Source organism: Micropterus dolomieu, linkage group LG01, assembly GCF_021292245.1.
Source record: "Micropterus dolomieu isolate WLL.071019.BEF.003 ecotype Adirondacks linkage group LG01, ASM2129224v1, whole genome shotgun sequence".
Classification (NCBI taxonomy): domain Eukaryota; kingdom Metazoa; phylum Chordata; class Actinopteri; order Centrarchiformes; family Centrarchidae; genus Micropterus; species Micropterus dolomieu.
The window spans coordinates 4,354,174-4,369,738 of NC_060150.1; the positions used below are offsets into that span (position 1 = coordinate 4,354,174).

Here is a 15,565-nt window from a genome sequence, read left to right on the forward strand (position 1 = left end):
AACATAAATTAAAATAAAACAATACAGTTATACATTCCACAGTGCATTTTTTGAATTTTCATCTGGGGTGAAGCAGCAACCAGATGATAATATGAAAGTTTCATCTTCACAATACAGAAAATAAAACAGTCAGACATCTGGGAAACGGAGTCCATCTTGACTGCCTTTGTGCACCAAGCATTCTTCAGACAGAGTCCACTTCCTCTCATTTTGCTGGAGTCTTGTGCTGACAGCTCAGAACATGGACCACCTGCCGAGTGCTTGATCCGGGATGTTGATGGGGCAGGTCTCTGTAACGATGTGGGCACAACAGTCTCTGAATTCCATTGTCTGGTCAAAATGAGTCCCATTTTGTCCAGACCGGATCTTTAGATGCAGAATTAAGTCCAAGCTGGTACAGCATGGCTCCTCTCCTGGCTTTCTTTCCTCTCTGCGATCACCGCACCCGCCGTTGCGCCTCGTCTGGTGGTTTGGACCAAGTTGATTGTGGTCTGCTGCTCTATAATTTCAAAAACCCCGTCTTAACCTTCCGATGACGTGTGTTTATGTCGGAGGTGGTGCATGTTTCGGCAACAAAACTGGAAAAAACTTGTGAAGTTTGAAGCAGCTACCGGCGGCGCCTGTAGAAGCAGCAGCCGGTACATGCATGTTTAGAAATTATCATACCATCTACAAAACAGTAATTTTCACTTTTTAAGATGTGTCAGATTCACACACTGCATATGCAGCCACCAGCAGTGAGCAGCCAATAACAAACATAAAAATGTAGTTCACTTCTGTGGGGCTCATTGTTGTAAAGCCAAAAGTCTTGCTGCCCACCATATTTCTAAAAGTAATAATTTATCTAGACATGAGATAAAAAGACCAGCAGAAGATGAATGACATGTTTTTTTTTTCCCAATCCATGGGAACTCTTTTATCTTCAAGTGAAGATGTCAAGCTTGGCAAAAGAAAAAAAAAATCATTAACTATCTAAAGCTTTCTCTCACCAGCCAGCAGAATCAGTTTCTAACGAATAACCCCACGCCCTCAGTGCTGAGATGATCTGATCAGACACTACATAATGAAAAACTCTTTTTTTAAAGAGTGAATCAACTAATAAACTAAATTTTGAAAGCATATTATATATATATAAAAAAGTTTTATTTGTCAAGAAAGAAATAATATTGACTGTATTGGAATTGTTGCGTTTCAAGAAATTTCCACTAGATCTTGTGGCTCTCTTCATAGATAACTCCATTAAGGAGCGCTGAAAGCGAAGTAAGTGGACGTCTTTGTTTTCAAACTGCTATTTTCGAGATGAAGCATGAACCTTTAAGCTCAATACATAGTGAATTGTAATCTTCAGTTTGAACAGTGTATACTATCTCAATATCTTCCAAATTCAAACAATTCCTAACACCACATGTCCAGTATCAGTGCCCTTATTACAAGTTCAGACAAATTATTTTGCACACATAGTGCAAGCTAAGCCAGTAGAGCATGGTGGAGTGGATGTCTTACACCCCAACCCGGTTGCAATTATCCACTGCTGGTTTAATAACCTGTCCAGGAACTAGAGGTAAAAAGCACCGCTGTCACGGTTTGTGGTGTGGAAGGGCGGTGGACCCAAATGCAGGACATGTAGGCTGACTGGTACAGTTCAGAAGGTTTATTTAACAAACCAAAAGCGAGCACACTAACAACTGAGTGGCTGAGTCCATAATCCAAAATAATAGTAGTCCAAGCAAACATGGTGATCCCACAGAAAATCCAAAAACAAAGAACTGACAGGGAACCAGCAGGTAACAGGACAAGACAGTGCAAACTACAACCACAACAACAGACAGAGCATCTACATGCTACAAAACACTGCAATGACCGAACAGGGACTGAAGAGAAACGCCAAACATATATACACCAGGGACTAACGAACAGGGCGGGAGCAACACAGGTGACCGGGATCAGGGCTAACGAGACAGGTAGCCAGAGAGACAGCAGGGAAGGCAGGCAGACAGATTACTGGAGGGGAACAGACATAACACAAGTTGCAGGACACTAAACATGGACCATATCAAAGTAAGTAGTAACAGATCAGAATAATAAAAACAACAAACTAATCCAGACACAAGCAATACACTTATAACAAGGAACACAGACTGAAGCTAAGATTTAAACAGAACTCAGGGTAGACATGGACAAAACAACACAGAAGTACACAGACCAGGAGTAAACACTTAAGACATGAACTAAGGTACAGGAACTAAAGTACAGGGCTAAGAACTAAGACACCGAACTAGGAACTAAGGTACGAGACAAGACAGATATGAAGTAACTTAAAGATGCGGATGAATAAAATAATAAAGGCTACACAGAGACTAAAGCAAAATGATCAAAATAACACATAAGAGACAGGAACAGAACTAAACAAGCACTAAGGCAGACACCGAGATAACAGGACAGAACAGACCCGAACCACCACACAGAACAAGCAGAAGATTGGATATAAGACCACAGACAGACAGGACTGTAACCCAAAACCCAGACACAGAGAAACCAAAATCAAAACACAGAGAAGACATGGCCAAAATAACATAACCCAGACAAGCTCAGGACAGGATCGTGACAACCGAAGCATCATCCAAAGAGGAAACCATTCCAAGCTTTTCCAAAGTAGCAGCAAGGGGGAGAAAAAGTGATGTATGACTAGAAATCTTAAATCATCATCAAAAAAATTTGGTCAGCCAGAGCCTCGTTTATGTAAAATCAGAATTAAAAATGTTAAAATGACGACGTTGCTGATTACAATACCTGAAAACTGTGATATAATGAGACAATGTGAAGGATTTTACTTCTGGTTTTGTGCAGTTAGTTATTATTTTTAAAAAGCATGATTGAAACAAATCTATATAAATGACAAAGGCAGCAGTGTCTCATAAATTGAATTGGCCTTGGTGCAAATATTTTTCCTGTGCTCCCCGGTCCCAAAATGCATATTCGTGTACACACGGGCGTACAGACACACAATGACTCCACACAATTGCAAACCTGCAGCCTTTGATCAGCACCAAGGACAGCAGCCAAAGTGCCAAATGCAAATCCGACAGCCTGCCGTCGACTCAAACCTGCTGTCTCTGACTATCAAACAAACAGCTTTAACCAGCCTACAGTAACAAATCGACACAAATTAGCTGACACAGTATGTCAATAACCACAGAACAAATTGCAATCAAGAAAAGCACAGCAACTCATTATGCCAACACAGTATGAATAAATGGATGACGGCATCTGATCATGATCCACATGGCAATTGTCGCCGTCCCTCGCTGCCCTTGTAATCAGCTGGGCCCCGGTCCATTCCATTGGCTGCACGGGTGGTACTTACGCCACTGGACAAAAGAAAGAGCTATAAGAACTAATAATGATAGCCTCAACTTCCCCAACTGATGGTCAGAAAACATCATTGTGTCCAGTCAGAGTTGAAGAATGACCCAACATGAGGCGTGTTTTATGTTACAAGTTAATAACTGCTCAGGATGCTTTCAATAAGAAAAACTGACTGAAGGCCAGCTCAACCATGTCTTATAAATCAGCATTTTTCCCCATTCACAAGGCAAACTAATGTGTTCAAATATATTTGAGATTAAGGTGTCTATTTCAACAAAATGCTATCACATGTACAGCCACATGTCATAAGTCCACCGCTGGCTGTCCAGGTGGTGTCCAGCAAATGATGTGGGCTTTGTAGATAATTGGTGGACTCTCTGGGGAAGACCTGGTCTGATCAGTAGAGACGGCATTCATCCCACTTTGGATGGAGCATCTCTCATATCTGGAAATCTGACAAACAGTTGTCTGAACCAAAGCTATGACAACCCAGAGTTGATAACAGGAGGCGGAGTTGCAGTCGCACTCGCATCTCTGTGCTTCCGCTGGAGCAATTACCTCAAAACCCCGTGGAGACGGTGTCTGCCCCCGACTACTTAAATGAAATTAAATCAAAAGTAAACAGAGGAGGAGCTGTGCATAAAAACCTACTAATAAAACAAACACTGCAATAGTGCAACAAAATAGGCAATTAAATTTGGACATCAGATCTCTCTAAGGCAGTACACTTTAATATCAGATTATCACATTAACTTACTTTGTCTTACTGAAACCTGGCTAGGTCATGAAGAATATGAGGAGGGGGAGTTGCAGCTATCTTCGACTCCATCAACCGTAAACCTAAACTAAATTACTCATTCGAAAGTCTTTGTCTTTCACACCCTACCTGGGAAATACCACTACCAATTATATTTGTTATAATGTAAAGCTCTCCTGGTCTGTTTTCTGAATTTCTATATGAATTCTCAGAGTTCTTGTCAAGTTAAGTCCTTAAAACAGAAATAATTATTGTAGGTGACTTTGAAACAACATTTTCTCAACCGTAGAACTTCCGCAACTCCCACGCATAAGCGCAACTTGGCTGCGCACTGTAAAAATGTCTGACGGCAATGTAAAGTGCTGAAAATATTCTAAAAATAGCATCCATTTGAACTGATATTCAGTGGGCCTTCTTTTAGGTGGCTAAAATACATTTTGCTGCTGACTCTGTCCACATCAGCACATTGCTTAACTTACAGTACAACTTTCTGCTTCTCCAAACTGGGGCGCGCTGGCCGCCATCTACTTCAGGTAATACACTGACTATGGACACCTCATGCAGTCCCACTTCACAAATCCCAAACTATCCCTTTAAGGAAGTGATTCCATTGGCATTTAATTCACCAGGTCTCAAAAAAACCCCTATGCAAACTTCAGTCCCACCCTAATTGATAGCTCACTACAAATCAGCTCTATTGCTCCGCTAAAAAAGAAGATAAAACGAAGGAGGTTAGCACCTTAGCAAAAAAATAAAATCTCCTTTAGTCTGGCAAAATAGTCTTAAAACATATAGTAAGGCCCTCCATAATGCCATCGCAGCTCATTACTCATAAGAACAACCCCAGGTTTCTTTTCAGCACTGTAGCCAGGCTGACAGAGACTCACAGCTCTATTGAGCCATGTATCCCTAAAGCCCTCAGTAGTAACGACTTCTTTCAGCTTCTTTAATGATAAACTTCTAATTATTACAGAGAAACTTCATCACCTCCTGCCCTCAACCAGTACAGATTCATCCTCAAACACAGGAACTTTAGAAACGGCTTTAAAACCTCATATATAGTTAGACTGCTTTGCTCTCATTGATTTTCACCAACTGAATAAAATGATTTCTTCATCTAAGCCATCAACCTGCCTCTTAGACTCCATCCCAACTAGGTATCTTATAGCACACCTGCAAACTAGTCAATTTTCTTTGTGCAAGGCCCTACCTTACTCATTTTTCCACAGCAACCTAAGACTTTTGTCCAGTACTGCATGTACACAGGTACTGTCATGGTGTGGTGCTGCAGCCTCTTTTCATTTGACATTTTATTGTGCAGTATGAGACAGAGCCTGACAATCAGTGTCTCACACCAAAAGAATGAGAGTTGGCAGTTGTTGGCTCAGAAACCTTCAACTTTTGGAAACAACTAGATAATGAAAGATTATAGATTCTGAAACAATACTGCTTTTTTTCCCCCCCAATGTGCTTCCTGTAATGCTAAATAATTATTTGCTCTGCGTGTGTGTTTGGATGCTGCTGCTGATCCTTAGCTAACAACAATTGTTAACAGTACAACAGAGGGTAACTGTTCAAGTAGTCATTTTTACAGTAATTCAAACTACACAAAGGCAAATCTAGAGTTTATACAGTAAGGGCAAATGAAGGGATAAGATGCCGCCCACATGTACAAAAAGTAGAGTGAAAAGAGAGAAAGGCCAAAAGAAACAGAAAGTAGAAAGCCCTTCATCCATAATACACAATCTTATTTTAGTGAAGCCAGTGACCGAGAAACACACTGTGACCACACCGCAGGGCTTGTTTGTGTGTTATGTGTTTGAGTGTGAGAGTATTTGTGCAACATAACAAGAGTGTAATGAACAATTAGAAAGTATTTCATATCTCCTTTTTAGAGGGTTTAATATGTGCTAATGCATACTTGTCCTTAATTACATTTAATAACCATAACAGATGCCATTTTTACTTAAAATTTGCTTATTTAAAAAATTTATATTTAATACCTAAGGAAAATACTTTAGATTTAAAACTGCTTTTTGGAATCACATCAATAATTTTGCATATAATCCAAGGATAAATAGAATAATGAGAGACTGATTTTTAATGTGTCAAATTTCTTGTCTGTTTATTCAGCTGCTGTAGCACTGCGAGGATGTGAAATACTGGCGCTACCAGGAAGGAAAAACCCTGGTCAACAGACAGAAAAACTCTAAACTCCCTTGAGTGACTTGCTTTTCTCTGCTCTGATTATCTCTGTCAGTGCCTAGAGGTCCATCTGCCATAAGAAACAACAAGGGGAAAAAAACATAGTAAAATCAGTCCTGAAACCACATTCAGACTTTCTTATGAACATGAAAGCAGACAAAGAAAATATTTCTTCGGGGTCATGACGGCATGAGAAGTTATTTACGGTGGAATAAGTGTATCAGAGAGAGAGAGAAAGAACAAATGCTTTCCTTCTTCTTCAGTGACTGGAGTGCACTGCTTGTCAATGACATTACACAGATTGCAGAATCACTCCAGTGGTCTAATATGTGCAAATAAAGCAAGGTGAAAAATCACTTTGTGTTCAAATTGAATGCCCCTTTTGACTGTTTTCATGGTGCACAGCGGTTTCCATGGTTACTGTGGTAGGACAGCCTCGTCGTCATCTTTACAGATTTTTAAGCAAGGTCCAAGTTTATGCTGGAATAGTTTAGCTTTAGAGGGTTCTGTCTGCAGTGAAGAACTAGGATTACAACACATAACCTTTAATTTTAACTTCTGCAGAGCTGGCATTTAGCAGGCAGTGTTCTTATCTGACAGGACCAAGACTCACGGTTGCTCACTGAAGCAACACACACAAAATAAAAGGCTGACTATACATTTCTGAGGCATGTTCGTTTTTTAAGCTGAAAAGCCTAGTGTGCTGTGAAAAAAGACAAATTTTGCTCCCCAGACACCCAAGTTTGGATTATGACCAAATTATTAAAAGCAAAGGAGGTTTGGGATAAAGGCTTGAGAGCTGGTGGATGTGTGTTTGCGGGTGCATGTGCATTGCTGTTGACTCTGTAATTAGGGATTGTGAAGATCAACCGAGCGGAAATGACTTTTTATTGGTCCCTGTATGACCTACCAACTTTACCAGAGAGACAGAGACAGCTAGTTGGAGAGACAGCACACACACACACACACACACACATCTCAGTGTCAGCTGTAACAGCCTGTCAACACAGAAAGTCTCACGTCTATCTGGTGGAAAAAATATGCTTCAGTTTTAATCAGGACAGCTTATCAAGGTTGTGCAAGCAAGGTAAGAACAAGGTAAATTCTGCATCCAAATGCTGCAGAGGCAGAACTGGTGCAGTAAAACTCATTTATTGACACAGTTGATGTACAGAAGGCTCACTAGATGGTCAGGCAGGCACGGGCCAAAGCCAGAGAAGGATGTCCAAATCAGGCAGACAAATCCAACAGGGTGCAGGCAAAATCCAAATACAGGCAAGGTCCAAGAGAACAAAGCATAGATGTCCAAACAAAACTAGGGAAAAGGCTGAAACACCTGACACGTGGGGCGAAGGGTATCACAATTAGCTGTGGGCTCAGGCAGAAAAACAGGTTTCTAACCCATATGCAGGAAAAAACTAGGCATGGACAGTATTTTTGATTTATTAAAGCCAGACATAAAGAGCACAAATTCACTTGCAGAAATGTCCATCACAAAAGGACTCCAAGCAGGGCTGGAACAAAAAAAAAACGGCCCTGGCGGCCCAACAAAATCGGTCAGACACCCCTCATCATTACATCATCCCTCCATTTAAGGGCTCAGATTAGGGGTGTGATGAAACACTTTTTTAATAGGTTTACTATTTATGTAAAAAAAATTATTGATGAAATAGTTGATAGGGGGGTCTGGGTGTCCTCCCAGAAGATTGAGCATTAAACACATAATTTCCTGCATTCTGGGGACATTTTCTGGAGACATTTTCTGCACCAGGGAAGCACAAGCGCAGGTGAAAATTCAGAATAAATAAATATAATAGGATATAATGCAGTAATGAGTAGCTTATTACTGTATTTAGCTTAAGTTACTTTTTTTGGACAAGGCAGAGGTTTCTTCTATATTTACATGGCATTGAAGGCCTTTTTCATAGCGTTTTTATTTGTTAATTAACATTTCTTGGTGCAAGCTATTTTTCAGAACTTTTTTAACATATGCTTTCAAAAAGTGGTGGCTACATGTCCGGTACACATGCTTCCTCCTCTGCCTGGCAGTGGCCACGGCTCTCCTTTACTCCTTCAAGTGCCTGTGCCTACTTTACGCAGGGTAGCCTAATACAGCTGATGTTGAAGCTACTGTAGCGCCAGTAGCAAACATATCGGTTATTTTTGCGCATTTGGCGGCAGCCATCTGAAGATTTAGGTGTGTGCGTAGTGGGGCTAGTAAGAGCTGTGATTGGGCCAGCCCAGTGTCAGTATAGAAAATGACCAAATGGGCTGCTGTCCATGCTTTATGGGCCGGTCATTGGCCCATTTTTAAAAAACAATTATATAAATACATCATTTATATTTCATCTGCCCCAAGGGTGCGTCGGCCCACCGGGCATTTGCTCGGTATGCCAGATTACCAGTCCAACCCTGAGTCCAAATACAAAATGAGTACAAGAAGTATCAAAACAGGGAAGGAAAGAAATCTATAAATCTACAGACAGGGAACACACAGACAGAACACTCTCTGAAGAATGAGAAAACAAACAACAAACGATGAGGAGACTGAATAAAACAGCAGATTAAATACAGAGGAGGGAAGGAGTGAACAGGTGAAAGAGATTAGGAGAAAATAAAGCTAGACAAAAACACCAGACATAGACAACTCCAACATAAACCAGAAAGTAAAACTCCCAAAAACGGCAACTAACAGAATAAAACAAAGAACTCAGAATGAATGAACGAACAACTGACAAAACCAAAGGACATGGAACAACAAAACAGACAGAAGGGGAATAACAACTAACAGACACTGAAAAGGGCCTAACCAGGAATAAACCAGGAAAATACTGAACACAAATACCAACACCATAACAAAGGGTGCTTTCACACCTGTCTTGCTTGGTTCGAATGAATCGCACTAGAGTTTCATTTTCCTTCTTGGTGCAGATCTTTTGGGCAGGTGTGAATACAGCAATCACACTTAAGCACGGACCAAACAACCGTACCGAGACCCAGCTGAAGAACTCTGTTACGGTTCAAGGTGTTAAGTGGTCCAACTTCAATCCAACAAAATTGCAGAAAGCACTGAGCCTTTTTAACGGGGATCTCGCAGTCAGTGCAGATTGTGTCTATAATTACACTAACTACCTTATTACTTATAACTACCTCATATGACAGAAAGATCTGGAGAAAAAATGCATTGTGTGCCTAGGCAGAGTGTGACAGGGTCTGATTTTTATTATGTAATTAAGAGTGATGAAACGGCTTAACATGACTCATTACACTACACAGCAGTAGAAGTAATAATGTCTGACGTAATAATCGGTTGATCTGGTTATGTGAACTCTATCAATTCAAACTTTATACCTGATCCATCTTCTGCACGATGACACTGTCAGCACGCCATGGTAGGCGCACATAAGAACGCTCTGTCCACCGGAGCTTGTATAGTATAGCTTGGTTTGTGAATCGAGCAAGCTTCCTTCTTCTTTTCCCTGCTTCAGAATGTCTGTCCAATGAATAGATGATCTTAGTAAATATGTGGTTTTGCTTACAAATTCTGGTTCACTTGCAAAAAAGGGCAGTGTGAAAGTGAATCGCACCAACAACAACAACAAAAAAACATAATCTACATTGTATTTGGTCTGGACCAAAGAAAGTAAACTAGCGGACTTTCCCAGTCTGAATGTGCCTTAAAGCCTATTTCACACTAAACAGTTTTAAGCATTGAAGACACATGAGGACTCTTTCAACATAAAAACGGGAAATAATAAAACTAAAACCCAAAACCATAACACAGCTGCTTCTCTCACGATTTATTTGTGCAGCTGCAACTCAAAAGGACAAAACTACGCTATAGTCTACTTTATTCACTCCAAACTAGTTGATGGAAACACACCTTTCACATTTCCTCTTTGTGACAAAATTTCGTTTCAAATTCGCTTACCAATTTGATGGAAAGACGGCTACTGACTGCAGCTGCTGCCTGCAAAGAGAAGGTATAAGAGAATCCACAATGAGCTGTGAGGTTAACAAAAAAAAAAATAATGCACAACTAAATATTGTTTATTCACATTCATATTAACACCACCCCCCAAACCTCACATACACACTGAATCATTGACTAAGTTTATTGACTTACTTACATAATCAGTCCCACGGGGTCTGTGTTTTTATACTTGTACTTTTCTAAGATGAGAGTTAAAAACAGATACTCACTGCTGCCTTTGAATTAAAACCTGCAAATTTACAGATGTTACTGGTTGAGCTACTTCTCTCTGTATCAGATATGTTATATGGGTTTAAAACAGTCTCATTAGTATTCACAAACAAATGACATGTTGCGTAACTCGTAAAAAAACAAAACAATGCACAAATAAATGCAGAGTGATTTGAATCTGTAAATCTCTAGCTGTGCCTCTAATTTACCACTCTTATATCATCATTCGCAGATCAAATTCACATTTTTCAGTGGAAATATATTTGTGAATCTCCACCTATTTGTGAGGATTATTTTGAGTCCACGAGTCCAGACATTAGGATTAAGTCAAAGGATTGGGAAATGCCTCACTACTTTTTACATTTAATGGAGCGTGGCAATGGCTATCGTAGGTCTCCCACATAATGCCTCGCTCTCTCACACACTCTGACCATTCTCCATTTTATTAATATATCAATGTGTGGAAAACATTGACACCGTGTTAAGCTGCATCTAAAATGCATCTTCACAGTCCCAACTTTCTGGAGATATCTAACACTTCTATGTGGCATCTACTGCTTACACTGACATCCCCCTACACTAGTTATTCAATTGGGGATTAGCTCACATTTGCAGATCATATAAAATGAGTCTACAAAACATAATTACTACACATGTACTTCCTGTAATTCTTCTTGTGTATGATATCTCACACTGTCCCAGGGACCCATTACTCCTATTAGGACAGTTTTGTTTATTATACTGTGAAATATATTTTGCCTCTGAAACGGCCACAACTACACAGTACACCTTTGAATAGAGTTAAAGTGATATTGCAGTACTTGCATCTTGTAGAACTGTAGAAGAACATTTGTTTATACTGCATGTCCACATACAGGCAACACAACGTACCCATCACACTTTTAATCCACGTCTTGTTCTCATTTATCTGCTCAGCTTGATAGCACCCCTCAAAACTCAGTTCCGACGTCAGAGCTTATTTGGATTTACTCACGCTTGAGTGAATGATTTTCTGATGAGCAGTGGGCACCTTGCACGTTAGCCTCTGTCATCAGTGTGTGAAAGCGGTCAGAGGACTACAAAAGGCGCCATATGTACATTCCTCTTTGTCCTCGCTGATGCAGCTCACGTTGCAGGAGTCATCCGAGAACTTCTGGAGATGACATGTTCCAGAGTTGTGTTAAAAGCCAGAGAGTGTAAACAGAAATGATGAGAGTACAGTTAATTGGGGAGCTCCAGGTCCGCAATCAATACCAAATACTGCAGCCTGCCAGTGAAGATTTAACTCCACTGGTATTTCCTGGTGCTTCCCTCATATAAGTTAGCCGTTAACTTGATATAAAATCAAATCAGTCCTATCAATCAATCAATGCCATTGTCAATGCACCCATGTAGTCATGCAAGGTACATTTTATGTCCAACGTGATATTATTTTTTGGTTGTTAGATCATGTTAAGCTGTTCATTTTAAAAGTAGCACACAAGCCTAAATAATGTTGGCACCTCTGCTATACACATTGAACTGATAAGGGGAGGAAACCAGTTACAAAACAAAAATAATATATGTCAGAGCCTAAATGTAGTTTGCTGATAAATACAAATATTCAGCTTAGTAATATGCAATTATTTAACAGTCATTTACATGGTTCATTGATGTGGAGAATATTATTAGTATTTATAGGTTGATAATATTTATAGTCATTATAAACAGTGGTGCAGTAAGTTTATTGTTTGGTTTCTAGCACTTAAAATGTGTGTAGAGTGCATTTATATTACATTGGTTTCATTTGGGGAATAGAGGACTTGCATTTTCCTATTAACTGCATGCACCTTTAATTGCTTGGGGATACTCTCACGAGAAAGTTTAGGAAGTCAGGCAAGCAGAGAGTTGAGCCACCTAGTTTTTTGACCTCTCTCCCTCTCTTTCTCTATTTTTCTCTTATTAATTTATCAACTTGTTTCTGTAATTTTCTTTGTTGTATTTGTAAACTAATAGTTTTTTTTACCAAGTGGTCCTGTGGATTTATTGATGTGGATACGGACGAGGAGAGTTAGTGCGCCAAGCTAAGGCTTCATTCAGTGAAAACTTTAAATATATTCTTATAAAAACAGATGTGAATATAATAACGTATCAAATAAAGTCCTGAGGTGAGGCCACTATATGTGAATTTATGGCAGTGCACTTAAATGTAATTCATAGCTGACTGAGTCATAACCATTCACTTTGGGGGCAATAATGGTTTGTACAATTAATCGAGATGCATCTGTCTTCCTCTCTACTCCCCTTTAGTTGCTGCTCACCATTCTGTTTGTCAGCAAAAAAGCCAAGCTAATAATATGTAATTCTCTCAACCCTTCTCCCATCTGACTGCCCTTTCTTTATCTCTTTCATGCACACACACAGGAAATGTGCCAAATACTTACAGCCCAGCATTGCAAAGCAACGTGTATCAGCAGGAAGCAAAAATTTCTAACATTTTTAATTAAAACCCTAACTGTAACTGCACTCACACATTTCCCCAAACTTCAATGCCTCGTTACTTCAGTATAAGTTAACACACAAACACACACCTAATGTGTGTTTAGAGGAACTTTACTTGCAGTATTTTAAAGTTGAGCTGTGGGGAAGGTGCTGGGAACTGGCACAGGAAATGGGGCAAATGAAGACTAAAGGAACCAGCAGGCAGATGATAAGCACAAAATAAAAAGGGTTAGAGAAGGAATAATGTACAGGACAGAGTGATTTTTACAGAAGAACACACGTTTTTAATTTTTTCTGTTACAGTACTGTACTTACAGTTCAGAAGATTTCATGTAAAGGATGAGCTGAAACATAAAGATAACTTACTTGTTTAGCAGGCAGTTCAGTCTCTCTCTTGTTACTTATGTCTTTCTATGTCTCTCTCATGCACCTCCCCTAGTTCTCAGCTTTTGTCTCCCAAACCAGTTCCTTCTAGTTACATCAGCCTCATTCACCTCCCGTTCTCAAAAACACAGTCACTATCATTTGGATATTTCGAGTTGATCCACACCAAGTGAGACCAAATGCATAAAAGCAAGAAAAACTGCAGAGAAAAAAAAAAGTTTGAAGCCATATTGTGTCAGAGAAGTTTTGATGGTATTTAAACAGACCAAGAAGCATGGACTTTTTTTTTTTACTCAAATACAAAAAAAAACATAATTGAAAAAATGCTGGATGATACCACTAAAGGCCAACTATAAGCAAACATGGTGACTGGTCACAATTCATTTCATGACCTGGCAATACCCATAATAACCCTTGAACCATCAATTTAGAGGATTAAAATATATCTGTAAAAGCAGGGTCAACAACAAGTTGTAGATATTCCACGCTGCACAGGAGATAATATAGTTTGATTAAGGTTTGTTAATGAGCATAAGAACAGTTGGCAGTGTGTCATGCTCCTGATCAAAGACACCAAAATTATATCAGATCTAAAGCTTTTATTATTCATGAGAAATTAGCTTGCGCTTGTCAGAGGGAAAATTAATAGAGATTTCATAGGAATGAACGCCGCAGCATACATTATATCACTTCTCTCACTGAATCAAAATCTCAAACCAAGGCATGTAACTTTCGTCCATTTAATGAACTAATATCTGCATACTGTGTCGAATCTACAGTCAAAATATAGTTGTTAGAATATGCTCTATTTCTCTACATAATTGACATTTCTTCATCTTCAAAGATCAGTTTTGGAGGAGGAGGATTAAGAACAGAGACTCACAACAAACGTGTATTGTCCCAAATATTCGTCTGTGTGTGTCGTTCACTCTGGGCACCTGGCGGAACTGCACACCTGGTATCAATTTACTCATCAACATCCTGATTAAATGCTCCTGGGCCCAGTTGTTCAGAGGTAATCTGATCGGATTTCATCTATTGGATTAGATCAAATCTTGAAAATGGCTTGTTAAAAAGACTAAAATAATCCTGAAAGGGATTTAAGGAACAAAATGTAATAAAACCTTAAAATTGGTCAACGAACAACATATACCCATCATTTTGTATATATACATTTATTTATATTTTGCACTTTGTTCAAACATTACAGTGATAAAGTAGGCATTACATATTAAGGCTTTCAGTACAGTAAAGGAACAGGATTTTTTTTGCCCCAATAAAAAAATCAGGACAGACAGGAGCTCAGAAAAGAGGCCGGAAGCGTTCTTTGCCAAACAAAGATGATGATGCCTATAAATCACTTCTTAAACAAGAAAGAGCAGAAGTACAGATTCGTCTGGCAGTGGAACAAATCACTCTTACCCAACCTCAGCAAACCAAAGCCAGACTTGAGATCTGCCTCTTGAAGCAAGGCTCAGTTAGCCTTGATGATTTAAAGCACGTTTAAAATATCCTGAATTTATTTGTGTGTAATGTGATTTGTTTGTTGTCATTTATTTGTTGTGGGTCGGGTTAAGTGGTCTGATTGTTTTGGGAAAACCTTGTATTGTACTGTATGTTGTTTAATTGTGCTGTCAGTGAAGGTTCTCAGGCCTAGTCCACACAGACATGGGTAGTTTTTACTCCTTCGTTTTAAAAAAATCTCTGTCCACATGAAAACACACGTTATCAAGCGCTGTCAAGAACATGCCAATCAATGGCGGCGATATGACCCTAACCATAAAGCCACGTCGGCCAATAAGAGCCTAATGAAATTGTAAACAAAGCAGGCAGTGGCGCACAATCTGACATTGCAAGGCAAAACCCCCAGTTTTACTGTCCACACGACAACTCTGCAACCGGCGTTTCTGAAAATCCTCACCCTGGCAGGGGTTTTCAAAAGTGTGCGGTTTCAGTGACCTGATACTGCGTTACCGTGAGGAAGAACGGCCCAACCGCGTAAAAAAAGTCACGGTTATGAAAATACCCGTGTTCGTGTAGACAGGGCCTCAGTCATCCAGGTCATAGTTATCCAACGGAGGTTGAGATCAAAGGCAACTGGACTTTGTAGAAAAAACTAGAAGACCTTTCGTCCCTCATCCAAGAGACTTCTTCAGTTCTGAACAACT

General features: G+C 39.6%; 1 long non-coding RNA gene across 3 annotated transcripts; it reads right to left on the minus strand.

The window, feature by feature from the left end:
* Nucleotides 1–362: 362 nt before the first annotated feature.
* On the minus strand, nucleotides 363–14,332 carry LOC123976464. Of its 3 annotated transcripts, XR_006826364.1 has the most exons (5): nucleotides 14,281–14,332; nucleotides 13,329–13,357; nucleotides 11,527–11,685; nucleotides 10,260–10,298; nucleotides 9,596–9,821 (listed from the first exon to the last, which is right to left on the minus strand). It is a non-coding gene; the product is annotated as an uncharacterized LOC123976464 (long non-coding RNA). The 3 variants fall into 3 exon arrangements; XR_006826363.1 differs by lacking the exons at nucleotides 11,527–11,685; nucleotides 13,329–13,357; nucleotides 14,281–14,332 and adding an exon at nucleotides 363–499 and having other exon boundaries at nucleotides 9,680–9,821; nucleotides 10,260–11,234; XR_006826362.1 differs by lacking the exons at nucleotides 11,527–11,685; nucleotides 13,329–13,357; nucleotides 14,281–14,332 and adding an exon at nucleotides 6,270–6,398 and having other exon boundaries at nucleotides 9,680–9,821; nucleotides 10,260–11,234.
* Between the last annotated feature and the right edge of the window lie 1,233 nt (nucleotides 14,333–15,565).